This window comes from Paralichthys olivaceus, chromosome 10 (genome assembly GCF_024713975.1).
Source record: "Paralichthys olivaceus isolate ysfri-2021 chromosome 10, ASM2471397v2, whole genome shotgun sequence".
Taxonomy (NCBI): Eukaryota; Metazoa; Chordata; class Actinopteri; order Pleuronectiformes; family Paralichthyidae; genus Paralichthys; species Paralichthys olivaceus.
Genome location: NC_091102.1, coordinates 25,658,496 through 25,671,087, shown reverse-complemented (window position 1 = coordinate 25,671,087; position 12,592 = coordinate 25,658,496). Strand labels below are relative to the sequence as shown.

Here is a 12,592-nt window from a genome sequence, read left to right as displayed (position 1 = left end):
CTGCTAGCACCATGGTCACTATTGCTGCCTCTGACCTTTGACCACAACCTATCGCCCCTAGAGGAGGGGTCAATTTCCATGGTGGTTGAAGTTGTGAGCTGAGGAAGTTTCAGAAAGGTCAAGAAAGAGCTGGAGGAAATAGGATGGAGACAGATACTGACTGATAAGATGTCCACAGGAAGCTAGGTGTCCAAAAATAACTGACATTATTAACACAGTTGGATACTGAACATTGATTTTATAAAAAAAACATTTATTTCATTGCCCCTAGAGGTTTAGTGTGACGACCAGTTACAATACAACATAATACATACTACAAAAAGCCTTAGTGATAACACTTGATTGTTTTGGTGTTTATTTTTTGATTAAGATTAATACTACTGTCTATATTGAGCAGAAACAACAATAAAAGTCATATAAAAAAGTCCAGAAAAATTAAGAGTAAAAATGTACAGACAGACCTCTTACTTCCTGGACATGTCTCTTGCAACTACTTGACTTCACTGACCTACCACATAGCACTTAACAATGACCCAATTATAGCAAAATCACACGGAAATGTTCCAGGTTTTTTTTCATGATGTGAACACTTAAACTCCCATTTTGTAAAATGCTATGGAAATGCACAGACAGTACCTATAATTTCAACTTAAAGGTTTAAGTTCTTAGATGTAGGGTAGAAGTGTGCAGGTGCATATGCAAAATTACAAACTAATTCCAGTTTAATGAGAAGTCAATTCTTAAAAGAAATACAGTCATCAGCTGATCACACTTCTGACTGCATACTGGAATTCATTCCTTGGGATGTTTACTTTATACAGGTATTTATTTCATGTCTTAATGTGTCTTACATAACTTCAGTTCAGTTCAATAAAATTGCAATTTAGAGGTGTTGTCAAATCACCACTATCGGTGTAACAGTATCAGTAAGTAGTTTGACAGCATCACAACACACAAAAGTGTGTTGTGTGAAATGTGTTGGTTCACTGATTTAGATGGTGTCAAAGCATAGACAACAAAAAAGTGATTCAAACACATGGGGAAATATAATAGCGATTCGTACTTTTTCTTCAATTGAAATACCCTGCGGCGGTTGTCTCTGCCTATTATTCTATTAATCTTGCTAGGGCCACCGATACCTGCTTCTTTATTTTTTTCTGACAACTTTATTTATGGCTATTGGAACGTTAACAAGATTTCAACAAATAGGATAAAAAAATTATCAACCCTACCTTTAATATGTTCAGATACAGTATGTGCCCTACACTTCAATCACATCAAATTATGCCTTCATGGACCATAGTTCCCCAGTTTGCAAAGTTCTTGGTCTTACATTTTGTAAAACAATGCAGAATCTCCTCCTGTTTTTACCATCTTTTAACTGACTTGATTTTTCTGATATTAATAGTGATCCTCCAGCTGACAACTGTTTCTTGACAAATTTTAGTTTTAGGTATATCTAGTGTGTTTTATCTTCAAAATGTGTTTTCACATTTATAAATCACTGTCAATGTTGTGGTGATGTGAAGGAGAGCCATGACCTGCTTCCATAAGACATCTTATATTAACAGGTTTATCTATACCAAATATAAGAGCCCTACACAGCTGACAGCATGACAGGCAAGACTGAAGTGGGAGAAAGAATCAAGGCATTTACATAAGCGACAGACATGTTTGTATAGATGTCCTGGAAAACGAAAATGTGTTAAATTAAGATTTGACATCATTTTCATAATACAGTTCCATCGAATGACAATGAAAAATTGTAATTACTACCCAGTCCAGCAGATTTGTTGGCATATGGATGCAACAGTTCTGATGTGGTTAAACTTTTGGTTTACACCATGCGCACTGACATACAAATTACATAAGAAGATGGAAGAGAAAAAAAAGAAAACCAACACACACACATCAACTGGAGGTGAAAGCTGCAGTGTGGGGAAAGCAGAATAAAAATTATGTTTCTCTTCAAAGCTGAACACATATAAATATTAAGTCCAGAGTCGTCCCACTGAAAACAAAAGGGAAGGACACATTTGGAATGAATTGGATTTCATGCTGACTTGAAAAAAACATTTGCTAAAATCCTTCTGATTTTTTGTGTCAATACAACAACTTAGTCTTGTGTTTCCGTAACCCAGGAGTTAATACATGGAACGAAGTGTAAAAGTAAAATTTGTGTTGTTGCTGTGATGAGCAGCAAGCATCGGTTTTGTGAATTCTTATTTAAATAACCATTGAGAGGGAGAGCAAAAAGAAAGAAAAAAAATAATTCATTTTGATGGGTCTCTGATCCAAGGGAGGTCCCTGACCCCTTCACAAAAAATCTATTCATTTGTCACTGTGAAACAATTAGATATGGTCATGCCAGTGAAAAGATGTCAAAGACTCCCTTTCTCTGCTCTCTCCTTCTCTCTCACTTGGTCCTTCTCTCTGCTGGATTTTTCAGGAGGAATTATGCACTGGGAGTGTGATTATCTTTCCTATCCTTTCTCATTTTGGGTGTGAGAATTTTCTTATTTCTTGATGGACATGAGAGAGAAAAGGACACAAAGACAGAAAGAGAACCGACAAAGGTGTCATCAGACATGCAGGGAGACATCAGACCATTGCCGGAAAGTTCACATATGCTCATATTCTCTGATAAACATATGAATCACACTGGATGAATGGAATCCTGTGGAAAACTGCACAGTGAAAACTGCACCAAGCAGGGACTCACTGAAATCTTTGACTACTTGTATCAGTGTGTAAAACTCACATTTCACTATCATTTCCAGTTTACAACACAAGATCACCTTACTTCAGTGTTCATAAAATACATTATAACATGCACGATTTCTTTCAGTATCCATTGTTGATTACTTTTTTGTAGGTTTGATTAGAGATTATGAAACATTTATGAAAATAGTGTTTTAAATAGCCATTCAAAAGATAAGGTTTTGTCTCAGTAACAATGTCTTATTAAAGACTTCTATATAGTGGAGAACACATTATGTGACTATTTTACTTTATACACTGATTTGTATTTAATATTTCAATAAAGAGTATCAATCACAATATATTTTGCCACTGTGCATTGTAATTTTACCTCTAATTGTTGTGCTTGCACAATTGGTTACATGTTAAGCTAAACTGGTTGGTTCTGAAGTATTGATGTCTGACCACATCAGAAATCAAAAATACATAATAAACTGACTGTATTTATAAAATGCTTATCCAGCTTTATCAACCAAAGAGCTTTTAGAGTACCTCTATATTCAGCACATTTTCCACTAAACAGCTTTTTTTCACTGTCAGCACAGTGTTGTCGAGCAATTTGGATAACTGTTATATCCAATGAATCGCGGACCACAACTTCAGTTCACACAGGTTAACTTTTATTGTGTCGCACATATAACTGTTAACAGCTCTCTCAAAACAACAACAAAAAACTTTTCCGGCCACCTGTTGTAAAACTGCCGTGCCTGTCGTAAAACTGTTGTGCTTACTGCAGCAACTACAGCCACAACTGTTGTGGCTCATACACAACAATAATGATCATGATGGTGAATTGTGATGGTGGCTCTTGTTGGCAGCTGATAATGGATTATGATTAAAACTGCAGCAGTCAGTTGGTTTTACAGATCATGCTGTCATGGCTTGGGCCGTTTCCATGGTGTTTCTTTGTCCTCTTGTATGTGTATCTGTATGTGGGTGTGTGTGGATGTGGGCGTGGCTTCTACTCCTGGCACCTGGCATGAGTCCCACACTGGGCTGCAATCATCCTCTTAACCAGCACTACAAGAATTCTGCCCTCTCTGCTACTCATGGCCAGATTGTTACAGTCACTCCTGTGGTACACTCTCTGCCGCACTTCTAGTGTTTGCTCATTCGAAGAATCTCCTCGCTGTTTCATGCATGCATTAACTTTGCTTCTGATGTGCCTCAGGATCACCAGAGCGTTACCTGCCTGCCCTCGCTCCTGCTCACCCCAGCCTGCCTTCAGCCTGTTGTCTGCCTGCCACGCACTATTCATTAAAACCGTCTTCTTTGCAAAAACTGTTAATCTCTGTGTCTGCTTCCCGGGTCCAGCCACAACGCAACGTAACACATGGTCTAGTTTTTTGCAAAGTTTTTATGATAAATGTCCAAAAGTGCATACTGGCATTTAACACAGTCCTTTTATGTGATGAAAATGTTAAAGATGATTTTAGATTTTTCTGGAATGGTTTTGAAAATTTATAATCTTTTAAATCTTTTTTTTTTTTAAATTGTATCTTTATTTGGAATGGACAGGAAAGTACAATCGCATGCTATCAATAGTAAAGATAAAAACAAGTGACATTCAAGTTTTGATTGTTTTGAGTACAGAGATTGTGCAACATCAGCCAACGGGGTATATGAGTCCAAAACATGTACAGTCACATATCATGGGTCAGACTTTGTTTGAGCTTTCGGATCCCATTCTCATCTTATAATATAAACTTCGTAAGATTTATGCCAGAGTAGCATCGGTGGAAACAGGGTTATTCTCTTAAGGCCCGCGTTGACAAGTTGCCCGGAATAAATAGAGCCAGAAGAGGCTCACAAGTTCACTAAGAGAAAATTCCAATATAGCTTAATGAAAGGCAGAACAGTAAAACAGTAAACACACAACTATTTACAGAAACCATGGGGGGGCTCCCCTGCCGTCGCTGTCATAGAAATAGTCATCAATAGCCAGTCATAAATTTAATGAGTAAATTACAAAGCAATATTACCAATGAGATCAAAAAAAATCTGCTCTCATGGGGGCTATGAATGAAATCCAGTTATTCCAGATTTGGTAGAATTTGTCCTTTTCGATTCTTATTTGGTAGGTCAATTTTTCCATCCTAAATATCTCCAGAATAATTCCTATCCAGTCATCTAGGGTAGGCTGAATCGGGCTAAGCCATCTTCTTGTAATTGTTTTTTTACTTGCCACCAAGAGTATTTGTAGTAGTTTCAACTCTCTCCTACTTTCCAAAAAAGGAACTTGACCCAGCTACAGGACATCAAAACTCAGGGGAATTTGAGTGTTAACGACTGTGCTTAATGAAGCCTGGATATCCCTCCAGAAGACTTTTAACTTGGGACAATCCCAGAAGATCTGGTGGTGGTTAGCAGCAGACGAGCCACATTGTCTCCAGCATGGCATAGTTGCATCTTTATACCTCTCCTGATACTTGATAGTCTTGAAAAATCTAATGATATTCTTCCAGCAATGTTCTCGCCAGTCCATAGAGCTGGATGTTGTCCACTGGAAGGACCAGATATTGCCCCGAGCCTCTTCAGAAATCTCAATCCCTGATTCCCCTTCCCATTTATTTCAAATATATTGTATAAAGTGTTAGTTTTGTTGGCATTGGAAAGAGCTATGTACAGCCTCGAAATGGATTTAGAAGGGATCATGGTCACAGCGTTTTTCAGAATGTGGTAGAATTCTGATTCAACATCTGAAAAGTCCGTTAATTTACATTCATGGTCAATATAGGAGCGTAGTTGCAGGTATCTATGGAATTCAATCCTTGCTAAGCCATACTTGTCCCTAAATATTTGATGTTCTCATTTCCCCAATTTACCTTAAATTTCTTAGGTAGAGTCGCAGGGGCTGTATAGTTAAGTGTCATCACCTGGGTTTTTGTAATGTTGACCTTGTAGCTTACCAAAAGCATTCAAAGTAGACATCAATTCACTGAATGACCTCTTTGGCTCCCCCTGGCAGGCCAACACGTCATCAGCGAACATATGTTCTACCTTATGTTCAACATCTGACGGTATGATACCCTTAATATTTTGATTTTGTCTTATTAATTGGCCGAGTGCTTCTGTAAATAAATTGAATAGGAGGGGCGAGATTGTGCAGCTCTGTCTACACCCACGTTTCAGGACAAAGGCCTCGGATAGATCAATCTTGACCTTGATACGGGTTGAGGGTCTGTCATATAGCACCTAGATTACGCTGATAAACTGTCCTGAAATCCAAACTTCCCCAGCATCTTGTACTGAAAAACCCATCTGACAGAGTCAAAAGCCTTCTTAGCATCCAGACTCCCAATAATTGCTTGGATTTTGTCATTTTGTATTTGTCCTAGGATGTGTAATATTCTTCTAATGTTATTGGTTGTTTGTCTATGGTGGATAAAACCAGTCTGGTCTAAATTAATGAGGTCAGGCAACAGTTTCTCCAATCTGCGGACAAGAATAGACATTCTTGTCTATCTTTCCCCTCTTTCGGGATAACTGAGATAGTAGCCTCCCTCCAAAATGGGGGGATTTCTCCCTCCCGTAGGACATAATTAAATGCCTTGAGAAATGATGGGACTAGTTCTGTCCTTAGGATGCGATACCATTGAGAATTGTACCCGTCCGGCCCCACTGCCTTTCCTGATTTTAGTCTGGTGATAGCTGCATCAATTTCCTCTGTTGAAATCGGTTTTATTAAATACTCATTTTCAAAGTCTGGTAGTAAGGGTAGGTCTAGATAGCTGAGAAAGGCATCAAGGCAGTCTTCCCGAGAGGCATCAGGTTGTGAGTATAGATCCCTATAGAAGACCTCAAAACATTCCTGAATGCTTTCCAATTTGGTTTCCAGTATATTAGTTTTAGGGTTCTTAATTTTGTAGATAGTACTTTCCTCCCGTTGCCTCCATAGTTTGTACACCAGGTATTTTGATGATTTCCCTCCTATCTCATAATATTTCTGCCTCAGGAAATTTAGATTCCTCTGGACCTCCTGTCAGCGGCGGCACCAGAAAATTATTATTGGTGGGCAATGGGGGGACCTGATTGTTTCTAGGAGGTGCTAGTGAATTCTGACCCAACAAACACCAACAAATAATACTATCATAGATGTAGATTTACTGTTCCCAGGCTAATACACTACATATTGTGAAATGCACGTTACTAAATGTTTATCATAGAACAACAAAAGCATATTTAACAACTTGTATTTAATGAACAAACAAATGCCAAACAACAAGCACAAACAAACAATAAAACTCATAGCCACCACAGAGAACATCTGTGGATTTACAAAATACTGTAACTGTGAGAACTGTACTCTCCACTCTTGTCTTCCTCTCTACTCCTCCTCTCCTCTTCTTCTCCTCTCCACTCCTGTCTTCCTCTCTCCTCCACTCTCCACTCCTGTCTTCTCCTCTCCACTCCTGTCTTCCTCTCTCCTCCACTCCACTTCTGTCTTCTCCTCTCCACTCCTGTCTTCCTCTCTCCTTCATTCTCCACTCCTGTCTTCCGCTCTCCTTCACTCTCCACTACTGTCTTCCTCTCTACTCCAGTTTTTCATCCATAAATATTTCGAAGGGAGGGGGGGCGAAGAGGGGGGCACAGCCTGGCCACATGCAGAGATATAGAGATAGGGCTATGATCAGATAAGAGATAACGTTGGTTGGTGTTGAAAGCACTGGAGAAGTCAAACAACGACTCTCACAGTGCTCCCAGGGTTGTCCAGGTGAGAGAGGGATCTGTGCAGCAGGTACAGGACTGCATCGTCTGCCTCAATGCCCAGACATTACGCGAAATGAAGGGGATCCAGTTTTGGAGCTCATAAGGGTCCGTAGAGAGAGGTCAAGGCAACTGGTCTGTAGTGGTTAGGCTCTCTTGGATGAGCGATCTTTGGGACCTGGACCACACAGGAAGTCCTCTCCAGAGAGGCTCAGGCTGAAGATGTGCAGCAACACCTCACAGAATTGGTCTGCACAGTCCCTGAGCAGTCTGGGGCTGATACCATCCAGGCCAGCCGCCTTTTTTGACTTGGTCCTCCTAAGCGTCCTCCTCACCTGTTGTGATGTGGAGTGTAGGTAATGGGAGAGGCAAAGCTGACTGAAGGGGAGGGGGGGGTGGCGGTAAGAGCAGCTGTTGGTGAAGATGATGTCATCGAACAGGAGAGGAGAGGTGAGGTGGGCAACAGGTCAGTGCCTTGCTGTGGCCGGACATTGTTTTAAGGCCTCTCCATACCTCTCTGGCCTTGTTTTGTTGGAGACGTTCCTCCAACATCTTCCTGTAGTTGACCTTTTCCCCTCCTGATCTCCACTTTCAGCTCCTTCTGGACCCTCGCTTTTCCATGTCTACTGATCCAAAAGCCTGCTTCTTCTTGTTAAGAAATGCTTTCAAAGCAGGAGTAATCCAGGATTTATTGTTAGAGAAACACTGTACCCTCCTAGTTGGCACAGTGTTCTCTCCTCAGAAGTTTATGTAGTCGGTTATACTGTGGGTGAGACCATCTATGTCATCCCCATGTGGTCTGCACAACACATCCCAGTCTGTGCACTCGAAGCAGTCTTGAAGTGCCATGCTGGCCTCCTCAGTCCACTGTCTGACATATTTCTTGGTTGGGGGTTGTTTATTCATCATGGGTATGTAGTCTGTGCGCAGGTAGACCAGGTTGTGATCAGAGCAGCCAAGTCGGGGGAGGGGGAATGAGCTGTTTGCATTCTTTACATTTGCATACATCAAGTAGAAGATTTTATTGTCTCTGGTGAAGCAGTTCACAAACTGTGTGAATGTTGGAAGATTGGGGGACAGGGAAGTGTGATTGAAGTCATTGGAGATGAGGAGGACGGTGTGGGGGTGCGCAGTCTGCAGCCTTGACACAACGGTGTGAAGCAGCTCGCAGGCAGCGGTGGCATCAGCTGATGGGGGATGTACGCAGTTATAGTGATAACATGTGAGCACTCCCGCGGGAGGTAATATGGCTGCATGCTAAGCAGCTCAATGTCTCTCATGCACCGCTGCTCCTTCACACAAATGTTCCAAGGGTTACACCATTTATTATTAATAAACAACCACCACCACCCCCCCTCCTCTTACCACTCTCAGCCACTCTCCTGTCCGCCCTCAGAAGTTTAGAATTGTTCAGCATAATCCGGAGACTTATCCTTCAGCCATGACTCTGTGAAACACATGATGCTCGCCTCCCGGTACTCCCTCTGCTGGCTTGAAATCTCGCTAGTTCATTCATCTTATTGGGGAGCGATCTTACGTTTCCCATGATGACAGAAGGTAAGCATGGTTTATACCTCCTTTTCTTCTCCCGGCAATAAACTCCAGTTCTGCAGCCCCTCCTGCAGCCCCTCTTCCATCTTCTGATCTCAGGGGGGATCTCTGGTCTTTCCGTGGGGAGTAGCCTGGGTATGCTCAGCGCCAACAGCTGGTCGCGGGTGCAAACAATGGAACCCCGGCTGAACGGGTTGCCTAATGCAGTATTAAAGTAAAAAACTACTCTCAGCGTTATTGCATCCATAGGAGCATAAACTCTGCTGAGGTTAGGCTTAAAAGCAAAGCAAAAAACTAGCAAAAGAAGACAAAAACACACAGGGGAGGACGGAGCCCCTGTAACAGGCTGTCACTTGTGCGGCGCCATCTTGAGTATGGGTGCTGCAGGAGTATTGGACAGACGCAGAGATTCCAGATGAAAGAGATCTGTTCCCTGAACTGGGATTAGAAATTGACCAGACAGGATTAATAGGACCTTTGCTGGCTGGTAAAACTGCTGCAGCTGCATTTGCTTAACGGAAACATTTTACCAACACTGTGTGCAGACTGTCCACAAAAAGAAGATGAGCGGGACAAAAGACACAGTGTGGAGAGAGAGACTGGGAGTAAAAGAAAAATGCAAAACAGTTTGGAGGCTAATTTACTAACACTTGGACTTGAAGCAAAAAACTGAATTTTCTTTTTAAAAATTTGAAAACTGTGCTTTTAAACTGCAATGAGTGTTGGTCAGCAACCTCCTTTATTTTGGTGCAGGATATAAAAAGAAAGGAAAAAAAATGGCAGATGTTATAATTATATTGTGGGACAAGTGTTCGGGCCTGCACAGCGCAAAATACCAGCCCTAGTTTTACATACTTTACAAGAAATTTTCCATTGTGCTGCCATTTTGCACTGATGTTGGGTGTGACCTGCTGATATCCATACATTTGTATTAAATATATTTTGTAACCAATTTAAAGCAAACTTAACACAAACATTCAGACAAACATTTTTGGAAAGAAATGTTGCTGTGAACTTTAACATTTTAATTTGGCCCATGTCCTATCAGTTAACTTGGAGGCTTTGGTGTCTCTGCTGCTCCTCTTTTACCAGTTGGGATAACTATGACAAGATCAGATCAACAGTTTTTTTCCAAAATCTTCGCTGAGTTTCTGAGTTGATTCTTTGAATGTGTTTCCTGCACCCTCTTTGAGGCCTTCAGCGGCTCTTGCACTTACGAAGAATTGTCTTCTCAGGGTTTTAGTTATTTTTCGGGGTTTTTTCTATCACTATGTCATAAAGGGGGGGTAACCCTTGTCTTTTGACCTCAGAATTAACCTTCAGTACGATATATAGTGGTGGTGGTCTGAAGTCAAAAAAATGGACGAAAACTCAGAAAGTATTTCGCCTTGTATACATAATCTAAAAACTATCGGCTAACTATCTTTTCCCAAAGGACACAGACTAGATAATCCCCGATATTGACTTAAACGAAATAGGCCTCTTAGCACTACTTCAAAAACATCTTTTTTATAGTTTAAACCTCAGGTGGGTTCCTCTGTGTCAAGCGCAGCCCAAAGCCGCTCTGGAAAACAAAACAGCCATCCATTTATGGCTCTGCGGGGGATCAGAAACACACGACCCGCATCTGTTTTGTTTTTTTTCTTCTTCACCACCACACACTTTGCTCTATAACCAACTGTTACCAGCTTTAGTTAATCAATCACATCTGTATTTTCTTTACATGAATTGAGTTCCATTTGTTTTGACCATTGATAAACCACACTCAAGACAAGACCAAGTTTGGACTCTGGGTTACTGCTGACCTCACAATTCAACCTATCAGCACAAATACAGGGGATATATGCAACAGGTTGACTAAACTGTAATTCAATGCAGCATACTTCACCCATGTTCTGTCACTTTGAGTCTGCCCAGCCCCTCCTTTCTCATAGCCCTAATCATGCACACCTGTTGTCACTCTCATTGATTGACCAGCTGATCTTACCCCATATGCCTGGCAAAACAACCAAACAGAGAAACATCACAAACATTATAGAATAAACTGTTACCCCTTACTTGCTGCAAAATAATACAACACAAAACCACAAAACGAGTATCTACATAATCTAATTGATAATCAAAATGCATATCATAATCAACTGATCAAATATTTAATGTAGGGAGACAGGGCCTAGTGAAAAAGTGGGAGAAAGCACCCATTTCACATTGAGTAAATGCACTTACATTCTACCACTGACATAATGTATAAACTTTACTGACAACATGCATGCACGCACACACACACACAAGCAGTTACCATATGGCTTCACAATGTGACTGACAATGTGAGTGTGCGGATAAAGAAACACATCAGTCAAGTCAGTCAAAGCAAAAGGAGGGGGGCTGTGGTGACTTCATAGGGGTTTTTTTCACAGTGGAGAGGGGGTAGGGTGGGAAGTTGCAGATTGAGAGAGAGAGAGAGAGAGAGCAAGCAATTCTCCTGTATACTTGGACAAAGTCTTCAATCCGCCTCAGTCAATTATCATTCTCTCTCTTCTGCTCACAAACAACAGTCTGAAATATATATATATATATATATATATATATATACATACATATATAATGGGTTGTATATATAAAAAGGTTATGATTAGAATAAAAAAAAAATTCTATACATTCAGTAATATATTGTCAACCTTAAGTGTGTGGATCCTTTTTAATGTTCAACTCACAATTATTTTCATTGTTGATAAATCTAAAAATGTATATTATACTGCAGTCAATGTTAAGTGAAACTGCTCTGCTGACACTGAGGTTTAAATCTGGCAAAACATTTGAAATATTACAGCCTCGGTCTTTGTGTGTGTAATAACAAACACTGAACAACATCAGACTACACACACAAACACACACAGAAAAAAGATAGAGAGAGACAGAAGAAGACGTATAATGGAAATGTTTTCACTCACAACATCAACTTCTTCTCTACAGTATAAAAACAAGGTTGAATTGTGAAAACAGCCCAGTGAGGTGGGTTCTTGAACCCTGACAGAGAGAAGGATTGAGGAAGGGAGAGACGAAGCTGCCATCCCCTTCCAGTTGGTAAGCATTCAGGCAGAAATCTCAGATATTAAATAATTTGGACAAGACAAATCACAAGAGAAAAAAGCTGATGAGCAAGAACTTATCAGTGAGTAGTAGCAAGCTAAAAGAGGAACAAACAAATAAACAGGGAAGAAAGGATCATGAGAGGAAATGCAGTAATTGTAATTCTAAAGAAACTCTGAGATAATGACAAGATTGAAGGAGGAAGGGGACACCTATTTTACAGCAGCTATATAAGTGTTGGTGAGAAAGGGAAGAATAACGCCAGCCTGAGAATGGGGTGTGGACTTGTGTGCTCTGAGGCTACAACAATACTACCATGGTGGTGAATTTTTGACAATAGACTGAAAGATTGTGTTGGTTCTGGTTATAGAGTCATTAGTTTATGGACATTTATCTTGGTTTTCCTTGTGTTTAGATATTGCTCCATGTGTATCTCTGACATTATTTCCTGCCTTTGTCCTATTTCCCCGCTCCTTTGATTGTC

General features: G+C 40.5%; 1 protein-coding gene across 2 annotated transcripts in view; it reads right to left on the bottom strand.

Annotated features, from left to right (window-relative positions):
- lrp5 (low density lipoprotein receptor-related protein 5) overlaps nucleotides 1-12,592 on the bottom strand; it is a 107,719-nt gene that overhangs the window by 36,250 nt on the left and 58,877 nt on the right. The window lies entirely within an intron of this gene.